The sequence below is a fragment of the Conger conger genome, chromosome 8 (assembly GCF_963514075.1).
Source record: "Conger conger chromosome 8, fConCon1.1, whole genome shotgun sequence".
NCBI classification, from domain to species: domain Eukaryota; kingdom Metazoa; phylum Chordata; class Actinopteri; order Anguilliformes; family Congridae; genus Conger; species Conger conger.
The window spans coordinates 63,423,037-63,448,420 of NC_083767.1; the positions used below are offsets into that span (position 1 = coordinate 63,423,037).

General features: G+C 43.4%; 1 pseudogene; it reads right to left on the bottom strand.

Annotated features, from left to right (window-relative positions):
* Positions 1-22,092: 22,092 nt before the first annotated feature.
* On the bottom strand, positions 22,093-24,131 carry LOC133134564 (uncharacterized; annotated as a pseudogene).
* Between the last annotated feature and the right edge of the window lie 1,253 nt (positions 24,132-25,384).

Consider the following 25,384-nt stretch of genomic DNA (forward strand, 5'->3'; position numbering starts at 1 on the left):
AGATGTTTTTCGACAAATTGAAGATTTGGACTCTGTCGTTTCCTAGACACGACACACCAAGAGAAACAATTCTAAGCTCTGGGGTCAATCCAGTGTGGCCCCCCTCCTTCGTGGTTAGGTGGGCTCCTGTTTTTCTGCAAGCTCTTATCTTACTGGTATTCATGCCCTATGACACATATTTGCTCACATTGCTACAGTTCAGTGGACATTTCCACTGGTAGACAGCTTCTCTCTGCACATTAGTAGAAGTGGGCACATATTAATGCTTTGCACAAAGTACACAGTTAATGCCATATGAGCTATATTTTGTGAGCCAATTAAAATTTTCCCACACTATGTGTATATCAGTAATCTCTATGATTCACTGTACTGCTTGCGTGTGTTAGACTGCATTTTACATATATAATATGCAAATACATGGTTATTTCTGGTATTTGGCAGATTCTGTTAGACTGGGACAATTGCACACACACACATACACATTCACACATTCCAGAACTCCAACATCATTCCACTGTCAGTATGTAACCTTCTTCCGTTTTTCCTGGAGGTACTTTATGGTTGAAGGTTGGTGGTTCGATCCCCGGTGTAGCCACAATAAGATCCCGTGAGCAAGGCCCTTAACCCTGCATTGCTCCAGGGGAGGACTGTTTCCTGCTTAGTCTAATCAACTGTATGTCACTCTGAATAAGAGCAAATGCCATTAATGTAATTTTTGCACCCCACTGTAATTCCCTGTATGAAGCTAGTTTCTAAGAGTAAAGCACATTTCTGCACTGGTGGAGCACTGTCTCGGGTAATTTCTCCTCTCCCTGTTAAACACCCCACCCCCAGTGATGCTGAGGAGTATGAGAGTATGTGAAAAATATATATGTCCTTTACATGCATTTTAAATAACTTGTAAGCAGAATAACCTTTGTTTTCCTGAGTCAGTCTTTAGGTGAAGGTAGCATGTTTGTTTGTGGGATGAGTATGCATACAAGGATGCAAAGTTAAGTCCACTACAGTTAAGTCCCCCCCCCAAAGCATCTCACTTTGTTTGGTCAATCTACAACCCTGCCTAGCCCCCAATCCTGTGAAATGTACCTCTTTGATCAGTACCTCTCTGTTATATCCTCTAAATCCAGTGGAAATGCATTTCCACAAATAATGTGGGATTTATCAAAGTTTTCGGATGTCAGTTTTTTCGTAGGCGCCGAACAAACTTAACGAGTGGTCTCAGCTGTTCGTATTGTGCGCAGAAATGAAAGAGCACGGTCGTAAAGCCTGTTTTGGTATTTTATTATTCCATTCATGCATATTTAGAGTGGCTAAATTATTTTAATATGCCGATTGGATATTATAATTATTCATATCATATAAAAACGCAAGAGGATTCAACATTAAAATGGGTGATGTTTCATTCCGGTAATCCTGATTAATTAATGCTTAAGTGGAGTTGAATATAAATTCCATGAAACACGTATGGGACATGGCGTAGCCTACTACGCCGCCGAAACTATAACGGCGAGTTCACGTTACATCCGCTAACATCATGGTAGGCTATAGAAGTGGCATGACATGTGGCTGATTTGTTTTTTGCTAATCGGTTAGCACACGTTTAATGTCAGAGGTTGATGTGAACTGTGTTTCCCTGTCAGAAGGAGCTAATTCATTCATTCTAATAAGATGTGAACGTATCGTTAGGCTTCGTTGCTATCATTTATTTTATTAGAAGATTTGAAGCATGGCCACCTAATCACTTGGTTTGAGTCTTGTGTCACCTCCTGGCTCTCTGCAAGGACAGGGGAAACGTAGCGATAGGCTATTGCTATCACCCACCGGTGAGATTCCAGATAACGACGTCTCCTATGATGTGCCAATGCATTCCTCCAGCCCAAAATAATCGCGATGGGTTTAGCAAACTAGCTAGCTCAGTAACATAAATACAGATACATTTCATAGAAATACATTCAAGAAACATTGCTAGCAAAGTACTAATATGTATACATAATTCTATTAAATGGCTGCCTTGTTGACATCACTGTGGGAAGGAACGTGCCAAATGTGAAACCATTTTCTTTTTACATTTACATTTACATTTTTGTCATTTGGCAGACGCTTTTAAACTAAAGCGATTTACAAGTGCATAGGTTCTACCACAAGTCAAAGCATCACATCCATAACTAGGAAAATACACATGGAATTCTGTTCTAAACATATAGTCGTCATCATAATTCCTTCTTTTTTTCTTTTTTTTTTGGGGTAGACAAGGAGGATAGGGATATCAGAAAGGGGGGGGCGGGGGAGATCAGGAGGGAGGACTAAGGTAGAGTTTGAAATGGTGTGTTTTGAGTCTGCGTCGAAATAGGGGGAAGGATTCTGCTGTCCTGACAGTGGTAGGCAAGTCATTCCACCACTGAGGAACCAGAACGGAAAACAGAATGTGCAGCTCGACCGCCAGGTGCACGTAGAGAGGGAACCATAAGGCGACCAGAGCTGGCAGACCGGAGTGGTCTAGCTGGGGAGTAGGGAGTGATCAAGGATTGTATGTAAGGTGGGGCAGTCCCCTTAGCAGCCTGAAATGCCAACACTAGGGCCTTGAATCGGATGTGTGTGGCAATAGGAAGCCAGTGGAGGCCAATGAGAAGCGGGGTGACATGAGCCGACCTGGGCTGACTGGTGATCAGGCGGGCTGCAGCATTCTGGACCAGCTGGAGGGGCTTGATGGCACACGCTGGGAGACCGGCTAGGAGGGAGTTGCAGTAATCCAGGCGGGAAATGACGAGCGCCTGGACTAGGAGCTGGGTAGCTTTCTCCGTCAGGAGATGACGGATACGCCGTATATTATACAGAAAGAACCTGCAGGTTCTGGCAGCGGAGGATACTTGTGGAGCCAGGGTGAGGCAGTTATCAAGAGTCACCCCAAGATTCTGAAGAGATAACAGAACCAAGAGACATGATGTATAGCGAGAAGAGGAGAGGCCCAAGAACTGAGCCCTGCGGGACTCCAGTTTGTAGGGGGTGAGGGTCAGAGACTGAGCCCCTCCAATTCACCTGGTAGGAGTGACCAGAGAGGTAGGAGGAAAAAAGGAAAAAGCGAGTGCAGACCCTGTGACACCTATCCCAGACAGCAATGAAAGCAGAATCTCATGGTTGACTGTATCGAAGGCGGCCGACAGGTCGAGGAAGATGAGGACAGAGGAGAGGGATTTGGCTTTAGCAGAGTGCCTCAGTGACCGCGAGCAGGGCGGTCTCAGTGGAGTGGCCACTCTTGAAGCCAGACTGGTTGGGGTCATGGAGATTGTTCTGGAGAAGTGGACAGTTGGGAGCAGACCGCCCGTTCCAGAGTTTTAGCGAGAAAGGGAAGAAGAGAGACAGGCCGGTAGTAGTTCAGGGCAGAGGGGTCAAGAGTAGGTTTTTTGAGCAGGGGAGTGACTCTGGCCCTCTTCAGGGAAGAGGGCATGGTGCAGGAAGAGAGGGAGGTGTTGATTAGAGAGGAGAGAAAAGGGAGAATGTCATTGGATATAGATTGTAGGAGGGGAGAAGGGATGGGGTCAAGAGGACAGGTGGTCGGGCGGTGGGATGTAAGGAGTTTCAATGTGTCGGAGTCAGAGAGGGGAGAAAAGGAGGCTAGGAGGTAGGAGGGTCAGCGGGGGGAGAGGGTTGGGAGAAGGAATTGCGAATGGCATCGACCTTTTCAAAGAAGGAGACAAAGTCATCAGGTGTGAGTGATGAGGGGGGTGGGGGGGGGGGGGGGGGCCAGAAGAGAGGAGAAGCTTGAAAACAGTTTGCGGGGATTAGAGGCGGCCGTGTTAATTTTCGAGTGAAAGAAGGAAGATTTAGCTAGAGAGACAGAGGAATGGAAAGATGATAAGAGGGCATGGAAGAAAGCTATATCACTGGGAAGACAGGACCTTTTCCATTTTCTCTCCGCTGCCCGCAGTTCGGTTCGGACAGCTCGTAGAGCATCAGAAAGCCAAGGACTGGGGGGGGAGGCCTGAGCTAATTTGGTGGTGAGGGGACACAGAGAGTCAAAGGAAGATGAGAGGGAGGACATGAGAGTTGTAGCAGCATCATCGGGAGACAGTCGAGAGAAAGACTCCGCGGATGGTAGGGAGGAGAGGATTGTAGATGAGAGGGTGGAGGAAGACAGGTGGCGTAGGTTCCGCCGACAGGTGACAGTGGATGGTGGGAGAGATGGATGGGTGTTTGAGGAGAGTGGAAGAGAAAAAGAGATGAAGGAGTGGTCAGATATATGGAGTGGTGTTACAGAGAGGTTGGTTGTTGTGCAGCTCCTTGTGAAGATGAGGTCAAGAAGGTTGCCTGCTTTGTGGGTGGGAGGGGAAAGAGTGAGGGTAAGGTCAAAAGAAGAAAGGAGGGAGAGAAAGGTAGACTGGGTGGACTCTGAGTTGAGGTTGAAGTCACCCAGGAGGATCAGGGGGGTGTCATTGACTGGTGAGGAGCTAATGAGGATGTCCATATCATCCAAGAAGCTCCCCAGAGGACCCAGGGGGCGATAAACAACAATAATAAACAGTTTGCATGGCAAAGTAACAGAAACCACATGAAATTCAAAAGAGGAGAAGGCGAAGGATGAGGAGAAGACACTAGATCTCCATGAGGATGAGATTAGGAGACCTGTGCCACCACCTCTGCCAGAGGTTCTGGGTGTGTGGGAAAAAGAGAAGGCAGAGGAAAGGGCAGCCGGGGTGGCTGTGTTCTCTGGTGAGAGCCACGTTTCAGTTAAAGCAAGAAAGTCAAGGGTGAGGTGGGAGACATAGGCAGATATGAAGTCTGCTTTCTGGACGGCGGACTGGCAGTTCCAGAGGCCACCAGCCACACAGAGATCAATACCAGCGGATCTGGGAGAGAAGATGAGGTTTGAGATATTCTGCCCATGTTGGCAGGAAGCAAACCTCCTACCTGACTGGGACCTGGGGAGAGGAGAGAGGACAGGGATGGGAAGGAAACACATGGAGGGAATTAGGGAGGACAAGAGGAATACTACGCAGTGAAATTAGGGCAGGCAGCGAAAACAAAAACACTCATCAGGCTCTCAGACAGCCTGGATGGACACCCGTAGATAGACACCCTCGACTTTGTACACCTGCAGTGAAAACAATAGCCTAACTCAATAGCCTAGCTCACCTGAGAGAAACAAACACCTCACAAAGTTTCACTGTAATCTAAATAAACACCACTTGTATTAACTAACAAACAAACAAACAAACAAATACACAGCAGAACACTTTAATGACAACTAAACTGAATTAGACACAGCAAACAAAGAAATTATACTTAACTAATCCAGGAGAAAATGCTACCAACCCACTGCAGAACACTAATGCACACTGAAGTGAGTTCAGGTGTGCCAGTAGTTATACCCTAAGCAGGGTGCAAACTATTGGCTCCTCCTACAATAAAAGCTGTGGCCTGCCAGCCAGTAAAAACAATAGCCTAACTCAATAGCCTAGCTCACCTGAGAGAAACAAACACCTAACCCAGTTTTACTGTAATCTAAATAAACACCACTTGTATTAACTAGCAAACAAACAAACAAACAAATACACAGCAGAACACTATAATGACAACTAAACTGAATTAGAAACAGCAAACAAACAAATTATACTTAACTAATCCAGGAGAGAATGCTACCAAACCACTGCAGAACACTAATGCACACAATCAAACTTTGTAACAGATTCAGCCATCTTCCAATATTGATGACTTGCTGATCCGCCTGAAAGGAGAGGCCTCTGTGAAACTGACAGGAGAGGAACAGTACATTTTGGACAACCTCACAGAAAACAGTACATTTTGGACAACCTCACAGAATTCTACAAGAGACCATATAGACATGTGGTCTGTGAAAAACAAGCTTGAGGCAGCGGTGGAGATTAGAAAGGGTTTATTGACGTTAGAGAGAATCAAGACAGTCCACACAGCCACAATGGAGCAGAAGCTTCTGGGCCTGATTGAGAAATGCAGGAAAAGTGCAATAGATCTGTCTGAACAACAGTTGAATAATAAATTTGAGAAGATGTGGAATGAGGCTGTGGCAGAGCTGCAGTTCCCTGGCATGGAACGAGACATTGTGCACGAGATCTACATCCAGCTGTGTGTTAATTTACAGAGAAAAGGCAGCGCAGTCCATGAAATACTGTCAGAAGTGGGAAACTTGCATGAATGCTGAATAGAGTCATTCCAAGTGAAGCCTAGCGATCAGGGAGTGTGGCAGAAGCTTTGGAAGTCAGTCCAATTCTTGATAGGGCAGCCAAAGGAAAAGCCAAAAGAGAAGGTTGATCACATCATCGAGGACAGCAGGCAGTTTGTGGATGAGAAAGTGAGAACAAAGTCTGATTACCATAACACATACATAACAGAGTTGCTTTGCAGGGTAGATGAAAACCTGGATAGGTGCAGTGATCTGGAAACAAGTGCTGAGTTTCAGGCCAAGTTGAAGATCCACATCTGTGGACATGCAGCACGGGAGTTTCTTAAAATGCATCGGGATTTTATCCATGCAAAAGACCCCCGTCGCTGTCTGGAACAGTTCAAGGCACAGTACTGCACTGACTTTAAGGACATGTTCCATAAAAAAGACCAGTGTCAGAAGAAAGCTGAAGAGTTCACCTCTAACTGTCTTGCACCTGCGGTGACGGAATACATCACCAAATCTCTGGGCCCTGACCTTGTGGATGAAATGTTGACAGGGCAGAAAGCCATTGACTTCAGCACTCGAACCTTCTTCCAGTTCTCAATCCTCAAGCAGCTACTTTCAGATGATAACTTTCAGGACTTTGTGAGATACATGAATAATTAGGAGACCGTTGTACAGGACTGGATATTGGAGCAGATGGTTAAGCAGTTCTCAGAGGGAGATGGCCTCAGGAACATTGAGATTAAGCACCTGAAGGCAAAGGTTAAAATAATGAAGGAAGCCATGAAGAAAGCAGAGATAAATATCAGTAAACGAGTGGAAAGAAAGGGGAAGGAGGCCCAGCACATTCAGCAGTTCATTCAGGATATCTGTTGTTACCTACAGGAGCTTGTCATCCCTAAAGACCCCCTCAGAGCAGTCCTGGCCTTAAACTCTGCCAAACCAGAAGACTTTTCCCAGTGTCTGATGGTGCTTGTGGATGAAACGGAGCAGACCTTTACCGTAGAGTTTCAGGAAGGTGGGGATGTGAGGGCCAGGCTGACCTCACTGCCCTTTCAGCCACAGAAGGTGCTGTTTAACAGGGTGTTTGGCTGTGGGAGGCAGTGTCCCTTCTGCAAGGCCCCCTGTGAAGCTGGTGGCAAGAGCCACACAGAGCACTTTGCCTCCATTCACCGTCCTCAGGCATCGGGGGATACAGATATGAAGAAATTAATGTGTGACATCTGCTCCACCAGTGTTGCCAGTGAGACAGAATTCAGGTCGCCTGAAACAGAGTGGAAACTTCATCCATACAAGGAGTATCAGAGGATTTTCCTTGACTGGCGCATCCAGCCTGACACCAGCATCCAGGCCTCAGACTACTGGAAGTACATCTTCACCAGGTTTAACAAGCAGTTTGCCCAGGAATATGAAGCTGAGCCTGCTGACATCCCCCCACAATGGAGAGACATTACCCAGGACCAAGCCATGGAAAACCTGGAGGAGTCATTCAAGATGAAAACAGGAGATTAAAATAAATGGATCATACATGCCCTGTTTTAGTAGTGCTGATGATGATCTTCCGGATGGAATTGTTTTTCATGACAGATAATATCAGCCAGTTATTATACTTACAAATCATATGCATGTTTTGAAGTGCCTTTATCTCTATCATGACCGATAACTATTTATCTATACAAACTCTGAATTAGCATGGCTGAGCTTTGTACAGTATTCCATTGCTATGGTGCATAATCAGGGATGTCAAATCAATCTTTCCCGTCAGTATCAACAGTCCTTTATTTTGTTCACTGCCTTGAACTGAGCCCAAAGACAATGGCAGTGTCTTCATTCCACCACTAGATGGCAGTGAATCCTGTTAACATCATACCAGTCACTGCTGGCCTCACCTTCTGTCCCAGTTTGCTATAAATGCACAATTGACACATGAGCCAAATGTAATTACACTGGGAAAGTTATTCATACTTATCAATTAAAGGGGCATAACACTGAAAGCTTGAATCTTTTAGTCTAACACTCACCTAGGATTTACATCAGGACTCAGTGGACTGGAGTCTGTGCACATGGTGGAGTCAGAGACAGTGTGCCAGTCCAGGACTCACTGGGGCAGGAGAGTGATGAGTCAGCCATTTAAAAAATGTTATCAAAGCAGAAACTTACCCAGGATGCATCACACATCTCCTCCAACAGAGGGGGAAATCAAATGCTGTTCCAAAACACTCAGCAGGTTCCACAGTCCTCACACATTTCAGACCCACACACACCTGTATCATAACTCACATTGTACACCCAGCAGCGTGGTTCCAAACACACACAGAGCTACTGACGGGAGCAGGGAAACCAGCCTGTCCCTTGGGAAAAAAATCATTCAGTCATACAGGGTGGTGAAACTACAAAACCAAGAGAGGCCATCCCTGCCCAGGTGGGGCTTATGGGCCCAAATAATGAACAGAGATGTTAACAGGATTCACTGCCATCTAGTGGTGGAATTAAGACATTGTCATTGTCTTTGGGCTCAGTTCAAGGCAGTGAACAAAATAAAGGACTGTTCATTCCTGGTTCAAATCAAATTAAACATTTATTATTAATGTAAACATGTCTGGTGAAATACATCAGCTTTACTAAGTGCAGACATGCAAAACAAAATTTGAATTCAGCTTTCTAAATGGATAAATAGTCATCATGCTTGTATTTTGTAAAGAGTATTCTCTTTCATACAGCTCATATGGTGAAGTTCTCAGCATAAAACAAACTGTTAAAATGTCAATTTACCTTCCCAGATTATGCACCACAGCAATGGAATAATGTACAAAACTCAGCCATGCTAATTCATAACTGGCTGATTGTATCTGTCATAGAACCAGAACCAGAGAAGACTCGCTGAAGGCTGCAGAAATGCAGGAGTGTCCATGTCAGTGAGGATTTAATTAAACGCTCACATTTTAAAATGAGTGTTTTATTTGTAGTGCAGGAAACCGGCAGTTATTTCATGCCGATGGCCAGGAGCTCTGTATGAGCTTAAGCATTATGAGTTGCACCTGTGAGGAGACTATACCTGTGAGTACTTAAGCATTATGAGTTGCACCTGTGAGGAGACTATACCTGTGAGTACTTAAGCATAATGAGTTACACCTGTGAGGAGACTATACCTGTGAGTACTTAAGCATTATGAGTTGCACCTGTGAGGAGACTATACCTGTGAGTACTTAAGCATTATGAGTTGCACCTGTGAGGAGACTATACCTGTGAGTACTTAAGCATTATGAGTTACACCTGTGAGGAGACTATACCTGTGAGTACTTAAGCATTATGAGTTACACCTGTGAGGAGACTATACCTGTGAGTACTTAAGCATTATGAGTTACACCTGTGAGGAGACTATACCTGTGAGTACTTAAGCATTATGAGTTACACCTGTGAGGAGACTATACCTGTGAGTACTTAAGCATTATGAGTTACACCTGTGAGGAGACTATTTAATATTAATTCCACTCATCATAATCAGCCCGACTGAAACAGGCTGTATGATCTATTTTGTATTTTGTCTTTTTTGTATGTATGATTTATTTTAATCTCCTGTTTTCATCTGGAAGGTTTCCTCCAGGCTTGGTCCTGGGTAATGTCTCTCCATTGGGGGGGATGTCAGCAGGCTCAGCTTCATATTTCTGTGCAAACTGCTTGTTAAACCTGGTGAAGATGTACTTCCAGTAGTCTGAGGCCTGGATGCTGGTGTCAGACTGGATGCGCCAGTCAGGGTAAATGCTCTGATACTCCTTGTATGGATGAAGTTTCCACTCTGTTTCAGGCGACCTGAAGTTTTTCTCACTGGCAACATCGGTGGAGCAGATGTCACACACTAATTTACAGGAGCCAATTTGTCTGTATCCCCTGATCCCCTGAGGACGGTGAATGGAGGCAAAGTGCTCTGTGTGGCTCTTGCCACCAGCTTCACAGGGGGCCCTGCAGAAGGGACACTGCTTCCCACAGCCAAACACCCTGTTAAACAGCTCCTTCTGTGGCTGAAAGGGCAGTGAGGTCAGCCTGGCCCTCACATCCCCACCTTTCTGAAACTCTGCGGTAAAGGCCTGCTCCATTTCATCCACAAGCACCTCCAGACACCGGGAAAAGTCTTCTGGCTTGGCAGTGTTTAAGGCCAGGACTGATCTGAGGGGGTCTGCAGGGATGACAAGCTCCTTCTGTAGGTAAGTACAGATATCCTGAACTGCTGAATGTGCTGGGCCTCTTCCCCCTTTCTTACCACTTGTTTACTGGTTATCTCTGCTTTCTTTATGGCTTCCTTTATTTTTTTTAACCTTTGCCTTCAGGTGCCTGATCTCAATGTTCCTGAGGCCATCTCCCTCTGAGAACTGCTTAAACATCCGCTCCAATATCCAGTCCTTTACAAAGGTCTCGTAATTATTTATGTATCTCACAAAGTCCTTAGAGTTATCTTCTGAAAGCAGCTGCTTGTGGATTGAGAACCGGAAAAAGGTTTGAGTGCTGAAGTCAATGGCTTTCTGTCCTGTCAACACTTCATCCACAAGGTCAGGGCCCAGAGACTCGGTGATGTATTTCTTCACCGCAGGTGCAAAGCAGTAGAGGGTAAACTCTGTTGCTTTCTTCTGACACTGGTCTTTTTTATGGAACATATCCTTAAAGTCAGTGCAGTACTGTGCCTTGAACTGTTCCAGACAGCGACGGGGGTCTTTTGCATGGATAAAATCCCGATGCATTTTAAGAAACTCCCGTGCTGCATGTCCACAGATGTGGATCTTCAACTTGGCCTGAAACTCAGCACTTGTTTCCAGATCACTGCACCTTTTCAGGTTTTCATCTACCCTGCAAAGCAACTCTGTTTTGTATGTGTTATGGTAATCAGATTTTGTTTTAATTTTCTCATTCAGAAACTGCTTGCTGTTCTTGATGATGTGATCAACCTCTTTTGTCTTTTCCTTCGGAGGCCATATCCAGCTGAAGTTCAAAAACTTCAAAAGCTTCTGCCACAATGGCGTATCTTTATGCTTCACTTCGAATGCCTCTCTTCCACATTCATGCAAGTTTTTCACTTCTGACAGTATTTCACGTCCTGCACCGCCTTTTCTCTCTAAGTTAACCCACAGCTGGTTGTAGATATCTTGAACAATCTCTTGTTCTTCCATGCCAGGGAACTGCCACAGTCTCATTCCACATCTTCTCAAATTCATCCTCCAGCAGTTGATCTGACTGCTCTTTTGCACTTTTCCTGCATTTCTCAATCAGGTCCAGCACCTTCTGCTCAATTGTGGCTGTGTGTTTTTTCTTGATTCTCTCTAACTTCAATAAACCCTTTCTAATCTCCACCGCTGCCTCAAGCTTGTTTTTCACAGAGCTCTCTGTCTCCATCCTGATGGTTTTTCCGGTGCTGATGATGAAGTCTCTCACTACTTCTCTACCAATTGAACATGTCTATCTGGTCTCTTGTAGAATTCAGTGAGGTTGTCCAAAATGTGCTGTTCCTCTCCTGCCAGTTTCACAGAGGCCTCACTTTTCAGGCGGATCAGCAAGTCGTCAATATTGGAGAATGGCTGAGTCTGCGCTGCTTCTGTTACAAAGTTTGATATTTTTGTCTCAGCGCCCATTAACCAGGAGTACATGTTCTTACTGAAGGCCCACTCCCACTTGTTAAACTTGGTACAAAGCTGAGCATAAGCTTCAGCCACAAGGCTGTTGCGGAAGCTGAAGATGAAGTTCTCATACTTCACTGCTTTCCATAAGCTCCTGGTCCATTCAAGGAACTCTATGATTGTGTGTGCTGAGCTCTTTCCAGGTTTTTGTTCCAGAAACTTCTCGATCACACTCCTCTTGAAACGATTCACGCACTCACTGTAGCCAGCATTGACAGGTGCCATGGGAGGGTTGCCGTCCTTTTATGGGGAGTTTGCTCGGCATCTTCCTGTCTAACTCTGAAATGACCTTTCCACAGACTTCTGACACTATTCCTTGTACTTTGCCTGGAGCAGTGGAAGGGTTTTGCGTGAGAGGTTGTCCAGGTTGATCCTCATCCACTTGAGGAAATACTTGCGCTCCTCTGGAGAACCGGACTATAAGATTATATTGAAATTGAAATAATCTAAGATCACAAGAAAAACTGTTATCTCTTCAAACTAAATGTAAATGTTTTAAATAACAAGTCAAAATACATTTTCATCACTTACTTGTGTGTACACATATTGAGCTGGTCTTGCTGCAGCTGCCATTTGAAAGAACTGCAGTGATGTTGAAAATATATTCCACCCCAGGTCTCAGATCAGAAAGGACAGCTGTGGTGGTGTTGGGGGCACATTTCTGTAATCTGGGCTCTTCTCCCTCACAGCTGTACTTGATGTGGATCTCATATGAAACTCCCTCCATGCTGACCAGTCGTTCCCAGCACAGGCTTACTGAGCTGCTCTTCACATCAGTGGCTTCCACCCTCCCAGGGGCACAGGGCTCTATTGGGGAGAACAGAGACGGAGGTTTCAATCTGAGTCATTTCTCTTAGTCTGCAAACATTCTGATTCCAGTATTTTGTTGTTTTATACTCATTGTATAATCACAGGAATTGAAACTTATATAAACACACACAATTCTCCAAGTTCTCAAGTCCCTAGTGGAATTCAAGGCCCTCCCTATCTATTCCTCTTGATCAGTCTTCCAATGCCAACAAGGAGTCGAAATATAGCCTGTAAGTATGGGTGGCGGTTTGTGTGTGTGTGTTTGTCTTTCTCATCCTCTTTCCCTCTTTCTCTCCCTCTGTCAAAAATACAGGCCTGTGGTCTTTGACAGACTTTCATCCCAGGCTTGAGGAAATACAGCTTATCTTATCACTAGAGTGTCTGAGAAGACACTTCATCTTGAATCCTGAAAAACATCAGGCTCTGGCAGGCCAAATAATGGTTTCTGATTCATTACGTTTCTGTGATGTTGACGGCTAGGGCTCACTGTGTGCTCATCCAGTATGCATGCTATTTGATCAGGCATAACCAATAATTTACCCTGATATATTTTGCTTCTATGCTTACGTATTAGCCATGTGCTTGGTCATTAGAGTGAGTGTGGTCATTAGAGTGGGAGTGGTCAGCAGAGTGGGTGTGGTCAGCAGAGTGGGTGTGGTCATTAGAGTGGGTGTGGTCAGCAGAGTGGGTGTGGTCAGCAGAGTGGGTGTGGTCAGCAGAGTGTGTGTGGCTCGCACTGACTGGGTGCTCAGGCCCTTTCTGTCGGTCAGAGTCTAACACAGTGGGACAAAACAGAACAGAAACAGAACAGAACAGCAGCCATCGCAATGTAGGCAGATTCTGACAGTTAGAGAGTATTACAGGGATTTCCACAGCCATATACAGTCCCCTTCCAAAGTGTTGGAACAGCAAAGCCAATTCCTTTGCTATTGAAATACAGTGAATACATTTGGGGTTCAGATAAAAAGATTTCAGCTTTTATTTCCTGGTATTTACACCTAGACGTGTTACACTACACTACTACTTAATTTTTTTCCCTTAAAGGGGTTTTCCCTTAAATGTCCTCTTCAGGAGGTGAAATGCATGCTCAATTGGTTAAGGTCTGGTAATATATCTGGCCAGGATAAAACCTTCCACTTTTTCTCCCTAAGGAAGTCTTTTGTTGTGTTGGCAGTGTGTTTTGGGTCATTGTCTTGCTGCATGTGTAGGAAAAATTCACAGAACAAGATGTTCTATCTCCATTTTATGACAAATCAATCACAAGTCAAAATCAGATTAAACCGTCAAACTGTCAGAGTTGAGCAAGCTGGTTCCTCCAAAACTCTTAAAGCTTCATGCCAAAAGTATACCAATATGTAAGCTGCCTATTACTCATGTAATCAATATGTAATCCAATGAACCTATATCATTAATTACGGATGAGCTTATGGAAACGCAAGAAACCCCAGTGTCAACTGTAGAAGAAAAAGCAAAAGAATGCGTCAGGCTGAAAAACCACACTTACTCACTTAGAAGAGAACATTTATCAAATATTAAAGTATGATCAAGTATGCCTGTATATTTTCAAACTGATAAACTATTAATTTGTACTAGAAGTACCCAGTGAATCATATGTAACCTGAATTGAATACAATAATGTGTATGCTTAAAAGGAAAAATGGAAAATATAGAATAGCACCATGTTTTACATAAATTCATCTTTTATGATTCCTCTCTGTTAAGAAAGCAGTTTGCGGGGCAGATCTTCTTGCTTTGTAAGCTGTCTTTGCCAAAATAGTTTTGCGGGGCAGGTCGTCTTGAACGGCTTACAGGGCAGGGCGTCTTGCATTTGTGCGGGGAAAAAGGCACAAATAAGATATCACAGGTGAGCATTGTCTGATGAAACAGATCCAGTAAAAAACAACAATAGCTATACGTGAGTTTAACTTTCGTATTTATTTGCAAAGAAATGACAGAAAGTCAGAAAGCTTACCAGACATAGTAAGACTCTTATACACACTTTTCCTGAAGGGGTCTTTACCAAAACAAAAAGACATGAAGCTGGCCACGAACATTTATCGGTATTTTGTCTTCTGAATACCGCTTGTTGACCTTGCTGTAAGACTGGAATGTGCTAGCTGAGAAGCAGAGACATTAAGGTCAAAGGCTGTCTGTCTGCTGGAGAGAGACAGAGAAAGACTCCTAGTAAGCACTTAATTCAGAAAATGGTCTAATAGTAATAAGGATTATCACTAAAATGTTATTTGTAATCATGTGATTGTCTTTATGTGAACACACATTGTCAATTAAGAATCAATTAAGAAAATTACCCTTACACATTGAAGACTGTCATTTTCAAGGATAGTTTATGGAACAACATGTCAAAAGATTTCTAAGAACAGCTCACAAAGCAAAACAATATCGCGTGGGCCTTTGCACTGAGGCGCCACTGAGACCAGCTGGCTGTGAAACCAACAATCGAGGTTCAGTTCTGCAGAATTGATCCGGCTTTGTGCACTTGCGCTAATAAAGTCTGATTTTCCTGAAGAGCTTGCTGCCGTGGTGTCTTTTCCCTCGTGAAGTTGTTTTTCAACAAATTTGTTCCCTAGACACGACACATGATGTAGTTCCTCCCAATTAGTTTGGATGCATTTCTCTGCAAGTTGGCAGACATAATGTTTTTGTAGACTTCTAAATTCATCCTGCTGCTGCCATCAAGAGTTAGAGCATCAATAAAGATGAGTGAGCCTCCAAAATAAAAGGAAGACACTTTGCATATTGCGAGAAATTTAGCACTACAGCAAAATAAACCTAAATTAGAAGTTGACTGTCATTTTCTTTTAAGTAACAGGCTATGTAGCTGAACTTCAATTAATTGCCTGTGCTTTGATTAATTTAGCAAGCTGGGATAATGGTAGCTAGCCAAGTAATGAGCTGTAAATTGATCTACGGGGCATCGTTGCAAACTGGCTTGCTATGCTTACCTTGCTTAAGGTGTCCAGGCAGAGCGCAGATTGTAGCCACTGTCACTGCAGAACCACACTACCAAACATCACACAGTTACAGCACACACTACCAAACATCACAGTTACAGCACACACTACCAAACATCACACAGTTACAGCACACACTACCAAACATCACACAGTTACAGCACACACTACCAAACATCACACAGTTACAGCACAAACTACCAAACATCACAGTTACAGCACAAACTACCAAACATCACAGTTACAGCACACACTACCAAACATCACAGTTACAGCACACACTACCAAACATCGCACAGTTACAGCACACACTACCAAACATCGCACAGTTACAGCACAAACTACCAAACATCACAGTTACAGCACACACTACCAAACATCAGAGTAACAGCACACACTACCAAACATCACACAGTTACAGCACACACTACCAAACATCACAGTTACAGCACACACTACCAAACATCACACAGTTACAGCACACACTACCAAACATCACACAGTTACAGCACACACTACCAAACATCACAGTTACAGTACAAACTACAAATTCTACAGGCCCTGGAGCATACACGTCATCGTGAACACCAGTACGGACCAAAATATTTAAATAACAAAACAGTGCACACACAACCACCCTCCCAATACACTTACAATACTTCCATTTTCATTTAAAAATTAAACTTTTGAAAGCAATTCACTTATGATTATCTGCATATATAAGTACGCACATCATATCATGAAATATTAAGTGTTTATAGGCAAGTGTAGGCTAGCTATAGCATTTAAAGCATTTTTAATAATGAAAAACTGGTTTAAGCAGGTGGGTGGCTGATCGGTGTATTTTATTTCCGTAGTGTAAGCAGTGAATTGTCAGAGCTGTGGAAGACTGAAGCCTGGCAAAATAGCCTAGCTGTTGTAAACTCTCTCAAGTAGCCTGTCACGCACTATGCAACAGGTAAAAAGAAAATGGTTTCACATTTGGCACATTCCTTCCCACAGTGATGTCAGCAAGGCAGCCGTTTAATAGAATTTTGTATACATATTAGTACTTCGGTAGCCATTTTTCTTTAATGTATTTTTATGAAATGTATCTGTATTTATGTTACTGAGCTAGCTAGTTTGCTAAACCTATCGCGATTATTTTGGGCTGGAGGAACGCATTGGCACATCATAGGAGATGTTATCTGGAATCTCACCGGTGGGTGACAACAATAGCCTATCGCTACATTTCCCCTGTCCTTGTGTAGGTTCATTTGATTTGATAACAAACAGCGTACATGTGATATATTGATTATAAGTCACTTGCATATAGATACACTTCTGGCATAATTCATCGAGAGTCCCGGAGAAACCAGCTGTACAGGCATATCTTACTCTGCCCACTGTCCTTGACTACACAGTTCGAGATGGCGGAATCAGAGGCACACACATCCACAATCGGATGGTCAACTACCTCGGGAGAGGGAAAAACTTTTCCGCCAGCCAAATCATTTCCGAGGAGAAGATCAATACCGGCTATCGGTAACTGAGGCCGCACAGCAACTTGGAATTTCCCTTACACGAATCGAGATGACAACTGAACAAAATGCAAAGGCGCACGCACAACGCTTATTTAACTCCCCACGCCAAAACATCTGAGCCACAGTAGGACTGGGCTGAAAAAGGAAGGACGCCGTCACGAATTAGTGATTGTTTTGCGCCTGTATCCCGCAGGATAGTGATAGGGACTGGCTTTTCCTCACCCGCCAGAGAAACAAAGCCTTGCGAAACAAATGGTCAGAAAACCTCATCAATTTCGTCTTTTACCGGTTCTGTCAAATTCACTCTCTCCGTGGAGTGCGGTTTGGTTTGAATGAAACCGATTGGAGACGAAGTTGACATTTTTGAACTGCTCTTTTCTTTTAAGAACTGGACAAGCAGCGGTGGGTGGCCCTGCTCATGGCGGTAAAAACACTCACGCGTTCCCGCGGCGGCGGCAGCAGTGGGGTTACGGTGAAAACCTTTGGGGGATTTTACTTTCCGGTCAGCAAAAACTGGGTCACGACGAACTGGGGGAGAAAAAAACAGTCTTGTGCGTTAACGTGAACTCATCTGCCAGGACAGCAGCGTCAGTAAGGGATGTGACTTTTTGTTCATTTAGATAAATTTCTATTTTTTCAGGAAGCTGATTCTTAAATTCTTCCATCAAAAAGGAGCTCACGCAGATCGTCTGCATTGTTCACCTTACTGGCCTTGCACCACTTGTCAAAAAGCGCACATTTCTCCCTCACAAACTCTACATTGGTCTGGTTGACAGTTTTTTTACAATTTCTAAATTTTTGCCTGTATGCTTCGGGCACTGGCTCGTAAGCACGGAGGACAGTGGCTTTCACGATATCATAATTTAAACTGTCTTCAATTGTCAGAGAGGTACACACCTCCTGAGCTTTTCCCACCAATTTACACTGCAGTAGCAGAGGCCACACACTCTTTGGCCAATGTAGAGTAGCAGCTATACGTTCAAATGCATTGAAATATGAATCTACCTCAGACTCTCTGAACGGTGGGACTAGCGCAATGTGCCTACTCACATCAAAGCCGTCATGGGGTGTATGAACGGTGGCCTGAGAGGTTACAGGACTGGCAGCTGTAGCGGCTCCGTGCTCTAACTCCAGAGCCTTTACCTTTAACAACATGGCTTCCACCTCCAACTCCTGTTCTCACCTCCACCTCCCTGATACGCAGAGTTAATGGCAGTTCCTCTGTTGTCATGGCAGGTTTACTCGGAGGACTTTCTTGGAGTGGGGCAGGAATACCTGTTGGCTCACCAGCCTCATCTCCCCCTGTGGGAGCAGGCTTAAACAAACCCCTTTCACATAGCTTTGCAATCAGAAGCTCTTTTAACTTCTGCTTCTTAATTGGTGTGGGCACTTGCACATCATAGAAATGAGCAACCAAGGTTAAATCCTTTTTCCTACATTTCTGCAGTTGGATCAATGGAAAACTCCAGTAATTGAAATGACATGTTGCCACCACCACAAAAAGACAAAACTGACAACCAGGCATGTAGAGAAAATGACAAAACTCACTTGACACAATGACAATGGGAAAAAACTACGAACGGACGAGCCCCCAATTTATGTTATGTCCCAGGCCTAGGGTAACCTGGGCATAGCATGTGGTGTGGCCCCAACTCTACTGTTCCCAGGTAAGACCATTAAACCGATTTATAATTAAACAAGCAGCCATTTATCTTCAGTTTTCCCAGTTGAGCAACCCCAACACAACAAACAAAAATGTACTTAGAACCTTAGCCCTAAAACTTCCCTATAAACATAAAATGAAAGTCAAACAAAAAACAGGCCTCTGACCTAACTCCTAACACCAAAACAGAAGAAAACTGTAAACAAAGGAAAAAGGGTTCTCAACTCACATTGGGCTGCAACTGCCAACATTACAACCTTGCATACTGAGTTGACAAAGGTCAGCTGCGAAACCACTTTTTACAGAAACACACAGGTCTTGTGTGGGAACAGAGGTAAGGGCAGGAAGTGGCTGTCAGCTGCTACTTAAATAGGTGGAAGCAGTCTCCTGGACCAATCAGCAGCCAGCAGTCTCTTCAGGTACTCCAATCACAGGAATCCAGCTGCCGCTCCTCTCCACCTGTTAACTCTCTCTCTCTCACACACCCAACAGGCTATAGGAGGAGAGATCACCGTACAAAATTAACACATTATTTACAGTCGTAACAGTACATATCATACTTTAATATGGATATATTGATACACTTTTAGCACACATCGTCGAGAGTTTTGGAGGAACCAGCCTGCTCACTAAGGTGGAGTCTTAGTGATTTTGATAGAGGTGATTTTGACTTGTGATTGTTTTACTATGCTTTTAGGAGGGAGATCTTTTGTTCTGCGAATTTTCCCCTACAGTCCCTGGTCTGGGGTTTCAGTGCTCGTCACTAGCACTTGTTTTGGTTGGGTTGTTCACCCCGTTTTTAAAGGGTCACTTTTATTTTCTTATAGCCGTTTTGGGCTTACCGTCTGATTTGGTCAGAGTTTGTCTCTGGGTTATTTTCTGTTCCCCTTCCTGTTCCGGGAGAAGTCTCCCTCTGTATTGTTTTCTCCCTGTTCCCTTATCTCCCGGGATTTTGTGGCGACCACGTTAGCGTGACCGCTAAAAAGGTACCATCCTTAGTCGCGCCTGGTTCTCCGCCAGTCCCTTCCGTTATAAGCGGGGCCATTTTGTCTTAAGGCAGTCCGCTACAATGGTCACCAGTCCATCGCAGGGTACACACACCATTCACTCAAACACTCATACCCACAGGCAATTTAGACTCTCCAATCAGCCTAACCTGCATGTCCTTGGACTGTGGGAGGAAACCCACGCGAACACGGGGAGAACATGCAAACTCCACAGAGAGGCCCCGACCGACCGGGATTCGAACCCAGGACCTCTTCTATCCCCCTTACAAAACTTATCCCCTCCGGGGGATTAGGATAATAGGACATTAGGATAATAGCTCATTAGGACATTAAGAGTTCTAACCATGTTCAAGTTTATAGACTCATCAGAATTTAATCTGTCACACACCGTGCAGAAACAACTTCACAGAGTTTCTTGCACCAAGTGTGAAGTGGTTACCCGTCCCCACCCTCCTGTATATAGCTATAATTTTTGGGGGAAAGTAGCAAAGGTATGTAGTATCTTGACTTGGCCGGGGAGTGGTTGTGTTTTTTTGTTATGTTATTTATTTATTTATTTAGCGAGAATATTATTTGGTGGACCACGCGTCCTTCCACTACATTGCTCAACCGGAAGTCCCCGTACCTGAACTACATTTTCAGAATAGGTTACATCTCCCAACTCTTAATGTGCGAATCGAAGCAGCAGACATACCGGACAAGCTTGAGTCACGATCTGCAAGAGCATGATTTCTAAAATTACGTATAATTTGCATATAAAAACCGCTAGCTGCCGAATATGTCACCATCGATGATAAAATAGCTAGCGGGCTAATGGCACAACTAACAACGCAGAACATAGCAATACATTAACAGCGCAGGCTACGTCTTCGTAATAAGTCTTCAGACTGGATACTGGATCTTGTTTCATGAAAGGAGAGAAACTATTGAATTTTTGTGATTTTTCTGAGCTGCAAGAAGCTCCATTTGACAACATAGTTTATGTGCATGTATTATATATTATATCAGAGGTCAGAATCAAAGATGACACCCACATTTCTGGCATGTGAAGATACATAAATTAACATAAATCTGGATTTAGGATTATTAGAGTTCATCCAGATCATTTTTCAGACATGAGGAATCCAAATGAATCTTCAGAATCCACTTGTGGGAAAACCTGACTCCAGTTGCACACTGTGTGAGACCATATATATATGAGGCTTTGTGTGAACATACTTCCAGTGAACATGGTCGTCTTCGTTTTACCATGTTCAGATGAATCAGTCTCTGAAGTTCTTCATGTGTTGCATTATGGGTACATTTCTGCTTTGAGGAAATATTTGTTTTGAGCAAATATGACTGACTCATGACGCTCCTGCCCCAGTGAGTGTTGAGTCCTGGACTGGCACACTGCCTCTGACTCCACCATGGGCACTGACTCCAGTCCGCTGAGTCCTGATGTAAATCCTGCTTTACTAGAAGATTCAAGCTTTCAGTTTTAAACCCCTTTCATTAACAAAAGTATGAAAAACCTTTCCGGTGCAGGTAATGAAATTGGATGCATGCATAATTTTTAGCTAAAACTTTTAGCTAACTGGGACATAAGGTCAAGCCAATAAAGTATATGATGCAATTTAATTCTTTGCCATCTAGTGGTGGGATGAATATACTGTCTTTGGGAAACTCAGTTCAAGGCAGTGAACAAAAAATAAAGGACTGTCCATTAAGTTCAAATCAAATTAAGCATTTATTATTGATGTGATAGTGCCATTTATACAATTAATAAATGTTTTTTGAAATACATGTCTTTTGAAACACATCAGTTGCACAAAGTGCAGAGAGGCTAAACTAATTTTGAAACCTATTTCAAAAAAGGTGAATGTAGTTTATGTGCAGAATTGTATTGAGTAAACCCACACTTATTCTATTCCACTGAACTTGGCTGGGGCTTTATATGTGCTTAACCATTATGAGTTGTCTGTGAGGGAGAAGAATAGGGCATAAACATTCACAAACTACAGCAGAAGCCAGAATTACTAAAAGTAATAAATTACTAAAATGAAAAGTATCTGATCCATGGTGCAGAATTTTCCTAATAATAAACTTAATCATTAAGGTGATGCCTTAAACTGTTCTATTCTTATTTGGCACACCACAAACTAACTGGGACATGGCAAAAAGATGACATGATTTAAACATCATACACAATTTGTATTTAAGAACTGTAATTTGTCTGTTGAATTAGGACTATGTCCAAATCAGGAGTCAAGACATGTGGATATATTATTTGCTCGCTGCTCTTCAAAAATGTTCAGGTTGCCTTGGCACCTTCAAGCGTATTGATCTTCATCCTCATCTTCCTTGGATGCGATTTCAACTGCCTCCTGAATTTCCCTTTTCTTCTCTTCTGATTCTGGAGGTAGCACAGCCATCAGCCCACTCTCGATTTTCTCCAGCCTTTGCATGGTCTTCCTTTCAAAGTCATCTTTATTTTTCATCACAAGATTTCTTATTCCTTTTTCAGCTACCTCACAGGAATCTGCAAATTGTAATCGCTCACTGTCGAATTCTGTGTTTCCGACCTCCAAACACATGAGTTTGCTCAATCTGCTCACTGGATCCATCAGATACTTGTCAGACACCTCAGTATATGTCCCTGCGATCATATTAACCAGGCTGGCGATGTTGGACGCATAGAAGAGTATTTCAATGTTGTGTTGGATGCCTTCTCACCTGTTTTAGCGAAATCTTCCAGGGACTTGGTCAGGCTGGTTTTCATGAGGTTGGAAACCATCTGGAAGAAGCGCACCAGCTTCTGCCACTGCTCCTTCACCTTTCCCATCGCTTGAAGACCCTCAGACAGAATTTTTATGGTTTCGGAGAAGCCTATCTCTTTGACTTTACAGTTTCTCATGGTGACAAGAATTTCAGTCATCTCTTTCCTGTTTTTCTCCATGTTGTCAGCACACTTCTCATATACGTCCCTCACTTTGTCAAGCTGGGCTCTGCTCTGCTCTATTCGAAAGCGGGCATTATCTGAGGCCATCTGGCCTGCAGACTTGGAGCCTGAACTATTTTCTCGAGTTTGAGATATTTGTGGTAGTGTTACAGGGAATGCTGAGGTATTCGTCGCAGATTTGCTCTTGGTATCAAAAACCATCGCATCTTTCCTCAGAGTTTTCATCAGCCCTATAATCTCTGCTGTTTTGGCATCATTGCGCTCTGCTTTAGGTGCTTGTTCTTCCAGTTTACAGCAGATAGTGATGGCCAAGGTGCACAATGCCGAAGCCTTTTTTTTTGCACCGCATTGCCTTTCCTCTTTTATTGATTTTTTGATTTCCAGAAATTGGTCCTTTAACCAATTGGTATTTGGTACCTTAGTTTTGTCATCAACTATTTCAGACCAATAGATTTCGCCTTCATCAAAACAACCATCAAGCCTGCCCACTAAGGACATGATATAATTTGATTTGGAATAAATATTGTTTTCTGAGATTTGATCATTTTCTGTTTGCAGTAGTTGCGAAGATATTGTCTTCCCAATATCATTATATATCTTTTTAGGAACTGCCACTGGCGCAGTAATTATGGATGCAATCCCGGAAAAAACTGATGTGACACTGTCAGCCATTGCTCCTGCAAAATCCATTCCCATAATTGTCCAGCCATCTGGCATTGAGGCCATTGATGTTTTGAAGCTCTCCTGTGCCTCCTCCAGCTGCTTGCTCATGTTCTTGAAGGCCAGGTCGGCACGTTTGTTGGCCTCCTCTGAAGCTGCTTGCCTTAGTTCTGATTCGTCAATCTTCTTTCTGACTTCCTCCAATTCAGCCCCATACACCTGTTTTGCACTGGTGCAACTTTCAAGGAGCTCATGGATGAGTTCAATGACGTCAGTGAACCTTTCCTCTGTTGACTCAGCCAGTTGCAGGCAGTCATCAGCTATGTTCTTAATGTTATCCAGCTGGTCTGGGAGCATGGCCTGCACAAGGTTGTCATCATCCTGGAGAAGTATCTTCACTGCCGTCTTGATGTAGTTTGGTACACTGTTGGTGTAGAGACGAATCTGGTCCATATTCTTGTGTGCCTCATTGAATGCACGCCACCCAGAATTGCACACTTGCATGAGGCAGGCACGGAATGAGTCAGGGTATTTGGCATATTTGAAACCACCGTCTGGGCCCCCTTTACGAACAGAAAAATCTGTCTTGGAGGAGATGAAGATCAGCTCTCCCAAAATGGCTATGGACATTGGTGCTGGTGTCAGGTACTCCTCCCAGTTGGCATACGGCTGCATCAGGAGTTTGGTGTCGTCTCGGCAGTCTGCTGCTTTAGTGAGACCTTTTGTCACTTTAACAATTGAGGTTTCCATAGTTTTTTCCTTCCTAGAGAAACATAAAACAGTTTGTTACCAACCTGTTAATACAATGCTTGTGCATGTGTGGCCACCACATTGTGACTTAACCATTGGTTGTATGTATAAAGCTTGTTTGTGAAAAGAAATTAGTTTATGAAATGGGGTTGCTGGATGCATGGCCAACTATACAACTTTATAGCTGTATCTAGTAAAGTAGCAACTGAGTCTGTTATTACACTAGAGTTAGACTAGATGTTTGTCTTGTCATTAAATTGATCCTATAGTTCCCACTGTAATCACCAGAGACGATGGCAAATCACCAGGTGGCAAATGTGAGCACTCTACTGCACAGCTGTTGTGAGCCCACCCTTGCCATCGTGATGGACTTAATTTGCCTAGGCCTACAATTTCTACCCTTTTCTTGAAATATTTTAACTATCTTGTTTTCAGTTAAATTATTATGAATTTTCACACGGTATCACGGTAGCTAAACTACATTGTGACGAGAGTGTTAACCATGTGTTTTACACACAGATTTTCTCAATCGTAAAAATAAAAATTACACAAGGGGCGCAGCCTTTCACAATTGTAGGTCGGAATCTTTTAGTTAAAAGACCTCTGACCTCAAAGCATTCCAGGTTCACGTGCAGCAGGTTAGCTCTGTGCTCACATCTAAGAATATAGTTCTAGCCAAATCAGTAGCTAATCAGCAAAAGTGTGGTCAGCTGTATTTCCAAATGCTTTCACATTTTCTTTTGGTATTTTTTACATTCCCAAATAACTTATGTGCAGCGAAGATATCTTTCTGAGATAATTTACCCTAACCAGCTAGCCAACAACATTGCTTACCAACATTTTTTTGCCATCCATTTACATGCATAACAGATTTTACTTTATAATAGGTCCCTGTATCATTTATAACTTAATTTATGTTACACTGAAAAACAAAACAAACAAAAAAACATTTTTTTTACATTTCTCCTGTTGCAATGGATAATCTGGTAACCAGAAAACAATGATAATGTTCGTTTTGGCTTTGGGTTTACTGTCTTGGGAAAATCTATCACATGATTGTCCTGCTTTGAACTGGGCTTGACCTATCGTGTTCAGTTTTGTGGTTGCCTTACTTTCAGCAGAAGATAGCTTTGCACAAAATAACTATTTCACCTGAAAGAGTACAGTCGGCTATGTCTACCTTGCTATCTTATCTGCAAAGTTTTGCCGTCGCCAGGTGCAATGATTGCGACGATTATTTATTTTTAAATCCA